At 40.4% G+C, this 10,248-nt stretch overlaps 1 long non-coding RNA gene across 1 annotated transcript; it reads left to right on the top strand.

Annotated features, from left to right (window-relative positions):
- The first annotated feature begins 6,321 nt into the window (after nt 1-6,321).
- On the top strand, nt 6,322-7,951 carry LOC120553773. The gene is made up of 3 exons (XR_005638200.1): nt 6,322-6,388; nt 6,528-6,573; nt 7,920-7,951. It is a non-coding gene; the product is annotated as an uncharacterized LOC120553773 (long non-coding RNA).
- Nucleotides 7,952-10,248: the final 2,297 nt, after the last annotated feature.

Here is a 10,248-nt window from a genome sequence, read left to right as displayed (position 1 = left end):
TGACGTCATAGTAGATAGATAAGCAAGGGGCACCAGAGGAAAGGAGGATTAGTTCAAGGTTGGTTTACACAGATAAATCTTCAGGAAGGTAAACAGTGTAACAATTTCTGTACAAAGTTATGATACCAATTCAATCAAACAGATGAAAGAGGCTTTGTCCAGAGTTTTCCCAGAATGAAATGTATCAGATTCTCAACAGAAGTTTTGAAAAACCTTGCTACCAATACTATACCCGATGACCAAACCATCACAAACAACAAAAAGAAGCAAACAAAATACAAAAACAAACATTACTACAATACATTCATAGCTAAACAAAACATGGTAACCTAAAACATTAGCGAGCTTACAGTTTTTTTCGTTTGCTAAACGACTAACTCCAGTCTGCACAGCAGCAGTTCATGTGGACCAAACTCTAGTTCATTTTTCATTGCTTGAACACAGTTTTCAAAACTATACACACTTATCCCATGGCTTTAACCACAACGTGCACAACACTGTAGATTTACAGCACTTTGTTCAAATGCTAACACACTGCTGTCAAAACTGTTAACCACACATTCAAAACGGAATAGATTTCAGTCTGGCGCCTATCAAACACTGCTGATTGCAATTTTAGCTGAAAGCCTAAGCAGGTGTCTTGTTTTAGACTAGTAAGTGAACATTTACAGTATTTATATATCTCAGAAAGCCTTTTTTTGTATACAAACACCAAATAAGAATGAAACAATTATACACTGTACCGTTTGAGAGAAACAGGTAAAAGAGCAAAGATACCAATATGTCCAGGTAAGATGTCTGAGGTTATATACACAGCTATAAAAAAAGTGAAAAACACTATATCTTTACAATAGTAAAACTGCGTTTTTACTGTTTTTCAGAAAGTAATGGAGGTGAAAGCAATAGAAACACCACATTCATTTGTATTTAGAGATGATGCAGATATCCAATGTGATGAAGAAAACTTGCCACATGATGCTGGAGAGAGGCAGGATTAGTCACACTATTCTTTGTTGTTGTTATGTACCTTTAGTTTTTTTTCCCAGTAATTCCATAAATTACCAGAGACAAAATACTATATTGAAGAAAACTGCTGATTTTCATTCCTTCTTGTTTACCGTATGTAAAATTTGGTATGTTATACAATCTATATTTTTTACTTAAATAAACTATTGAGTAGTGTCAAGTCACTCAAATTGTTCAAACTGTAAAGATGAAAAAGTTTGTAATTTCTGTACTGGTGTTTGACGCTAGTGTTTTTACCCTCAGTGTGTTCTGAGTGACGCTGTGTACTCTTAAGGGAATTACTGTAATTGTTGGGGTTTTGGAATTTATAGAGTGTGGTCTCGACCTACTCTATCTCTAAAGTGTCTTGAGATAACTCTTGTTATGATTAGATACTATTAATAAAATTGAATTGAATTGTGTGTTATCTCAGTGAGGCTTGTGCACAGTGTTTGGCTGCACTGAGCCTGTTTTGAGACGTGTGTTAAGAGTTGTGTTGCTTTGAATGAGTTTTGCAGGTGATGTGAACGGTTTAGCTCGGGTGACTGTTAGTAGTGCAGACTGTAGTTTGAGTTTTGCACATGGGGCTCCAGTTGTGCCCACTGTCGTTTAGCAATCGAAAAAAACTGTAATAAGCACAATTTTTCGGTTAAGATTATTGCTGTGCACTCACAGCCATAAAACTAGCTATGGTTAGACTTTCACATACTCATCTAAGGTTCCTCCCAACACATTGGATAATACCTCAAAGAAAATTGAGTAATTTTGAAAGACTTTCAAAGAGTTGCGTAGTGACAATTCAGGTGTATTCACAAATCTGAAGTAACTCATGTGACACATCATTTCACATGAAAATATTTCATTTCCACCAAGTTAAAAACAAATAGTTGCGGACATTGAAATAGTGGTAACAGCTTGTTTGAGAATTACTGTTTTGGAAACTTGTAGCATGACGTCTCACTATAGGTTTCTAATCAGTTCAAGATATGTAACAGTGTTCATCTGCCAACAGAAACACACAGAGTGATGAAATATGCCCCTCTTGGTTTATACTTGCGAACAAATGTGCCTCTGTTGGCACTGAGGCAGACTTTAGTCAAAACAGATTTCTGCAGGCATTGTGATTGAGCAAACTCATTCCTAAAACGTAGCTGATGAGCAAGTTTGACATGCGACATTTAGAGTGCATCTGCTTACTCTGACCTCTCTTATACCCCTGCGAAACTGCCCTGTGTGTTGTCATGAAGACAGAGTGAAATTAAATGCAAGGATTTAATATTCAAAGGCTCATAGCAGGGTGAGCTAAGTTAAGAAATGCTCACTGCACCTGCCATTAAATTCCCTGCCAAGGACCCTATCCTATTTGGCTCTGACCTCCATTTTCTGCCCCAGAGGCTGAGAGGGACAGAGACATATCGGGCACGGCTGGACGCACACTGTTAGATTATTTTGGATGTGTTAAGCACTAACATTGGCGAGGTCAGTGTACCTCAACCGGTCAGAGAGGTTGCTGGGGAATGTTTGAATGGATTGTTTCAGCACATTTTCAAAATGAATTCAAGAAATTTTGCTGTGTGAGTGAAGACCCCAACATGTTTATGGAGTTGTTAATATGGCACAATGGGGTTAATACAGACATTTTAAAACATTACAAAAAACTATGTTTAGGTGATTTTTCTTTTAACTAAAACCACCAGCATGTTCTCTCAGTTCTTTCGATTATTATTTCCTTTTGTGTTGCATTTTTAAAATATTACTAGGACTTACTAGAATACTGGTAGACATGTGTGTGGAAGAACTAAGGCATACAAAAAAGGCAGTAAAAATTGTCAGCAATAAGAAAACAACATTTTGGACACAAATCTCTGTTAGGCATCAAACTCACGATACAAAAACATTATCCTCAAGCAAGGGTTGCAAAAGCAATCAAAGGAGGAGTCAAATCACAGACACCTAAAACAATAATACCTTGAATAAGTGATCAAATAGAATAACACGTGCAACGTATCTCAAGTTTAAGGATACAATAGAAACCTTGAAATGCTGTAAAAAAGTCCTGGACCATCAACAAAAATAGGTGATTGATTGTTGACAATATAATCTCACCTTAAGATCCATTTAGTGCCTGTCCTGGAGCTTTTGAGCATATCACCAGGTCTTCTTCAGCAGATGGATTTTGCTTTGTTTACCTGGAATTGTAGATGTTCACATTGTTCTGACCATATTAGCCAAAAGATAAGCTTCAAAGTTCATGCTTAAACTTCAAACAGCACTTTTCCAAACAATCTCACCTCAAGGTCCCTTTAGAAGCTGTTGTGGAGCTTTCGGTCTGTATCGCACCATCTTCCTCAGCCCATTGAGTTTGCCCAGCACTTATGGAATACATATAAATTGTCTGGACTCAGTAAACAGTGATGACTTAAATGCATGACTCACAAGACAGAATCAGTGCAGAATCAGAGAAGTTGACAGAAATACATATAAAATAGCATGCGGGGGAGACACAAATGCACAGGCCGATTGGCAGGCTGGGGTCGGCAGCAAGCAGGAAAACAAAATCTGTGGCAAACAAAACAGAGCTGGGGTTAGACAAGGGTAGGCAGGGGAACGAAAAACAGGCAAGCAAAACATCCAGGGAAGCACAATAGACAATTTAACGGCAACTGAGCGAAGTGGGCTTATGTACTGCATGGGTAATGAGGAGATAGGGAACAGGTGTGTTTAGCAGAATATCAGAGCAATTTTCCTTCCGTTATTAAACCTGTCAGTTTCCGACCTGTTTTTCTCCCTACCTTGCCATCCATCTATCACTCTCTGCCATCTGTGCTGTCTAACTGACACGTGCAGTTATGGCGGGTGACATTACCACCGCCTAGACTGAGAGATCGATGATCTGCTAGGTAGCTTGTAAGGAAACCATGTGAAAGTTCTGATGTTCACAATTTCTTACATCACCTCATTTAGGACTATGTTAGCTACGCAGAACGTGTGTTTTAAACATTGTTTGAATCATTAAGATAGAGAAATGTGTAAAAATAAATAAATTGTTGAAGATGGGCTAAGCTGTTAAGTGCCCCCTGATGACATAGAAGCGGTTAGGCCTATGTGCTGTGGCTGAGCTCTGGACAGCCCCGGCCCAATTTATCCCCTGCTTGCCCAATTCAATACAGTCCCGCCCATTTCAGCCATAACCTTACTTGATATGGTATGACCAGTAGCTATTTCAATCAGAAGATACCTCATTTAGAGTGAACAATACATTTTTATTCAAGTGCATGATAAAAAAGAATTTGAGTCTTCGGCGATTAGACCCCATTGTGACATGGTATATTTAGGGAGGTAGTAGTCTATAACCACGACGTCCCACTTCCGGGAATGTGCTGGATGTGCTGGATGTCACTCTTTTGGGCCGGATGTCCATTACCTTCCGCTTTCTTTGTGTTGGAATTTTAAACTCCGGTGGATTTCTGAGGACTATGGTTAACTGCTCCTCAGATTTCTGCAGAGTAAATCCAGACAGCTAGCTAGACCATCTGTCCAATCTGAGTTTTCTGTTGCACGACTAAAACTACTTTTGAACGAACACACGTTCCACCAAAACAAGTTCCTTTCCGAGGCTATTTTGCGGCAGCCCCGTGGCTCTGCTCGGCGCTTAGCACCGCCAAAGACGATTGTGATTGGTTTAAAGAAATGACAATGAACCAGAGCATGTTTTTCTCCCATCCCAGAAAGCTGTGGGGACTAGCCAGACCCTCCTCCGCAGCGCTGTGAAGGAAGGTCTGGCAAAGCGAGACTATGGACTATGTAGTGATGCCGTGATTGGTTCAGGATATTTCCCCCTGGTGGTGGTGGTGGTGGTGAAGAGAGTTGCTGAAGACCTGGATGATGGAATGTGACTGGTCACTGATATGATAAAGACTGGAGGTGAAGAGGTGGAGGAGAGTGACATCCGTTTGTACTGAAATGAAAACTGACAGCAGCAGAGAGGAGAACAGATTTTAAAGTTTGACCCCAAGTATATGATTGGCCAAGAGAGATCGTGGCAAGATCTGGTTGGACTACTAAGAGTGAACGCCCACAGATTACAGCTGCAGAGAGAGAGGCAGAGAGAGGCGAGAATGAAAGAGTGAGTAAAGTCTTCCTGATTGAACTTTCGCTAAACTTCATATTCCCTTTGGATAAATATCACTGAGCGTGTTTGTTTGCTTTATGACTCTTTTGTTGTGCTACTGCTAAATTATATGTGAGCATTTCCAGTAATTGTACTTGTGTAACAGTACTCTTGGCTACAGTGGCTGCTGTATTACACAATTCTACAAAGAAATTGGAGTTAATGGTGTCTTTATTAAAAATGAAAAACATCCTGTAACACTGCTGCATGCTGAACATTTTTTTTATGGATAAACCTGGCCTGACTTTTACTTGCTCTGCTCACTATGTGACAAATTCTGGTGAGTCAGGTGTTCCCAGTCAGAACCAGTCCATGTCTTAGGGAGCAGAGTTGCCTTGCACGTGCGTCCAGGTGTGAAGTTAGATAAGGACAAAGTTGAAATTGCCTTCTGCAGCTCCCATCCCCTCACTCACTGTGGCTTGCGGATCACTGCCTTCCAGTCCAAAACATCCCAACCACTGCCTCATTTGGTCTGTGTGTAAAAAGCAAACAGAATGCACAGAGAAGCGTGACATTATTGCAGACACTTTAAAACAGGTCATTACATTGAGAGTTGCAGCTGAAACACATTCTTAACTATAACAAGCCCTCTGGGTCCTGTTGTTTCTCAGCTGCGCCAGTGGATTTAGTCCCATTGCCAAACGTCTCGAAACTGACTGGATGTCTAACACTTTTCTTCATGTCCCATATGTAATCATGGTGACAATTGTAAAGCACAGGAGGGAAATTCTATTTGTCTCAGGCTCTGACCTGTATTTCTTTGCATTCTGCTTCGCTGGCTCCTCGTCGAGACGGCTAATAGTGTTTCTTGCTTGTGTCATTCTCATTAACTGTGGTGGAGCAGGGTTTCTGCAGCAACAATGGGGGGGTCTGATGAAAATCAAACCCCACGCTGCATTAGCATACTTAGACCAGCATGCATCTGTCTAATTAGGAAAATCTAATCTTACAAATTAGTGGATTTGTGAGAAAATTGTTTTCCTCGTTGCTGTTACAAGCTCTAGCGCCACATTTTATCTGATATTCTGTTACTCCATTCATCTTTTTGTTTTCTGTGTCTGCCTTTGTGCCCAGTAGGTTTTTTTTTTTTCTCTCTCTCTAATAAATCCATGGGTTTCTTTATTTTGCTTCATCTAATTCCAGGCTCATCACATGCCCAGAGGAAGAGCACCGCACACAACGCACGCGTGCTTTTGATGAGCATCTCCGCTGGTATTGATCTCTCTTATCGGCCGTCCAACAGATGAGACTGGAAAATAATGAATTCTTATTTTGCCTCTCTTTTTCTGTCACTCTGCATCACTCCACCATTCTTTCTCTTGCTCTCCCTTCCATTTATCCTTCATTCCAGATGAACATCCACCCTCACTCTCCTCCCAAAATGAACGCCTGAAAAGGTGAGGTGACTTGAATTCATTATGAGCGCTTTGCCCACATGGGAACTCTCAGTAGCCTGTATTTTGCTTTTCTGTGTTTTCAGCCTAAACACCAATTAACCACTGAGGGCCTGGGAGAGCGAAATATTTAGCTCCATTTCCAGTAATAGCATGTCTGATAGCCCGGCTGACTCTTTCCCCGAGGGACTCTTGCTGTAATGACACAGCATGGCTCACTTGGTAACAAACTTGGCAACGAACACAGTTTGGTCACAGTTGCGTCAGCAGTCAAAAATGTTAATGCTTTGTTTGTAGTAGCGAGCAGTGTGCATTTCTTAATCGTGCATGTTTGGCATTAAAGCAAAATATTTATAATATCACATATTTAAAGACAAGCTTTTTGTAAGTTACTGTTAGCCTTACAGGGAACATGAACATATTAAGAAAATACGCCGTGTACACTTGATGAATAAACATACTATGCAGGCCTAAGCATGACGATCTGTTTTATCCACATGAACATAAACTCACTCAACAACTCCTGACTTATATAAACAGGTTAGTGTACACGGTATAACTGAATCAAAACTATCATGAATCTTATTTGTGGGGTGAGCGGTGTGTTTGTTAATTCTATACGAGATCTGATAACCCTCTCGTCAGTAGTTTTCATAGACTGATTTGTGAGCATACAAAGGAACAGTTTACTCAAAGCTGCTATATTCATTATTTTTATGTTAACAATGGACTACTTGTTTGAAAGGAGACGTTCCAATTGAAAGGCCAGTAGAGAACTAGAAGGGAACTCTGAGGGCGCAGACCGCCAAGGCCATGCCCTATCTTGCAAAGTAAAAGACAGTTAAGAATAGGGCTGGGCCATAAATCGATTTTATCGATTAACTCAAATGGGTAGTTAACTTTGACTCGTTGAAAATCGGTTTTCTCCTTAACATCCGCCAACGCTCCTCTCTGTGCTCCCGTAGTTCCGAATGGGCTCAGCCCTCCCCCCGCGCGTTTTTCATAGAGATACACAAACAACATGGCAGTGACAGGGACTAATGTTACTTCTTCTCTTAAGTAGTCATTTTATTACTTACTTAACTATGCTCCATAATTAAAATAATAATCATTTATCATAAAAAATGTTTTACTCCTGCACACTTTGCACTCTTCATTGCACTACTGCCTCAACCTGTCTATATTGTTTCTGTTTATAGTGTGTATATATTGTTTGTTTTGTATGAGTAAGCACATTGTGAGCATTGTATAATCCAAAGCAAAATTCCTTGTATGTGTCCTCATAGCTGGCAAATAAAGCTGATTCTGATTCTGATTCTGTTTCTGATCTCCGCCGAAATGTCCTTCAGCTTGCGGTGCCCTGTACCCGGCTCACAGTCCCCTATTCTCGGATAACTGAACCACCAGCTACCGCTGACCTGACGGAGCACCACGTGGAGCACCGGGAGCCGGTGTTGAGGAACTCTGTAGCGACTCCACACATCCACTAAATGCTTCTGATACGACCGAGCTGTGACAGAGGTTTTTACCACTAGTTACTACGAAGGAGCTTGCTATAGGTATGCTACATTCAGGAGACCATGGGATGTTAATGTACGTTACCCGGCAACAGGTGAAAATAGGGGCAAGGTTGCGCGACTTAAGTTAAAATGAATTGAACTTTTAGGCGAGGAACGAGAAGTGAATAACCTGTATGTGTGAGAACAGCTTTATCTCACGCATCCGTTTTGTTGTTGAATATATAGCATAATTATATATACAATTTGTTGAATTTATAGCATAATTATACAATTTGTTGAATATATAACATCATTATATAATTTTGTCATTCTTTCAGGGGGGACGGGCCACCCCCCTAAAACAATGGTAGGGAAAATACTCCAACCAACAAATATTCCCACAAAATTGGAATGAATAATCATAATGATATACATGCCTATGTGGATGAGTCAAAACAAAATAAAGTTAAAACATTTTCAATTCAACAATTTCTTTGCCATCTGCAGATTGATCTTAAGTAGGGGAAAAAAAATTGATTTAAATCATAAATCAGATTTTTTGTGAAAAAATCTGGGATTTTTTTTTGCCTAACCCTAGTTAAGAATAATTTGTGTTTCCATCCCGTGATTCAGATCCGCTCCAAAATGTAGTGGATTCTTCCTTGGCCCATGCTACACCCTTCCATCAAGTTTATTGGGCCAGTAGTCTTTCCGTAATCCTGCTGACAAACAGACAAAACAAACTTGGCGGAGTTAGTTATCTCTTGGCTCTGCAGTTCTCAGCTCTGCGGAGCATTTTAGCATCTTTCAGCTCTCTGTTTTGGTTTTACGCCCCAAAAAACATTGGACTTTTGCCAGGTGGCCAGAAGCACACCTCCAAATGAATGCTATTGTTGCTCTGTATATGCTGAATGTGTGCATAGCAACTGTTTGCCGCCACCATATCAACCTAAAAGATGATGGTATGTCAATGTTGTTTCTGCTGGCCCAAGTGGCCAAAGCATCTTAAATAAACTGAAGTAAAGATGAACTGAACGGATTGTGATGTCACTTGCAAACACGTCATCATAGTAAAATTTGTGATGACCTTCATAGCTCATCTAAAGCACTATGCTCTCCTGCCCTTCTGATATAATTGCCAGATAACTAGCACTCACTCTAGATGGACCTTAAAAGAAAGGTCAAGTCACGTGCACTCTAGTTTTCAGTACACACACACACACACCCGCACACGCGCACGCACGCACGCACACACACACACACACACACACACACACACACACACACACACACACACACACACACAAAAGGTCAGCTGCTCCCTAGGGTTCCTCTGACTGCAACTGTGATCAACAGGCTAAACCTTATGGCCAACCCCACATGCAGCCTACGCTCTATCTTTTCTTCTTTATATAATCTTCCTCCTCCCTATCTTCCAATGACTCTATCGGCATTTCTCGTATCCACTATCAGTCTATCTTAACCAAATGGCAAGGTATCGCTTACTTTTGCTGGTCCAACTGACTTTTCTATTATCTGATCAATGCAGCTGAATGTCACAGAGGTTTTCTATCAAGCAGAGAGAAGGTCAGTGTATCTGCTCTGTGTAAATACCAAAGTAATGTAGCTCCTGGGCCGCCATTTTGCCAGGCCTTTTACAGTGGAGTGAGTCAAGGTATGGCTGATATTTGTGCAGTTTTGCAAGGCAACCGTGATGTGAATACAATTTTATGTTTGTTTTCCCAGAAAATAAAATAAGCGGAAGTCTGAGTTTTGACAGACGTTGCTAGCAATGTCATGTGAAGTGGTGATGAACAATCACTGGGTTCTTGCACCATTTTTGAAGTCAAATGTAATGCTTTTTAGGACCTTTTTAAGACCACCACAAATATAGTTTAAGACCTAAAAATGTTGTAAAAAAATATGTGATAGGAAAGAGTCATTAATAAGATTATTAACTAACTTAATAGTAGTCCTTGTGCATCCTCAAAAAAAAAATTATACAAGTAGATTCGAAAAGGCAATCTGAATGGTCAACTAGACATGCAGAATATGCTCAAATCAGCATGACAGCCAATACATCCATGCTTTTCTAGTCTTAACAACTACTCAAAGCGCTTTTACATAGTATGGGAACCATTCACACACTGTGGCCTAAGGCTGCCGTACAAGGTGCTAC

The sequence above is a fragment of the Perca fluviatilis genome, chromosome 2, assembly GCF_010015445.1.
Source record: "Perca fluviatilis chromosome 2, GENO_Pfluv_1.0, whole genome shotgun sequence".
Lineage (NCBI taxonomy): Eukaryota > Metazoa > Chordata > Actinopteri > Perciformes > Percidae > Perca > Perca fluviatilis.
This window is presented reverse-complemented; position numbering and strand designations above follow the sequence as displayed.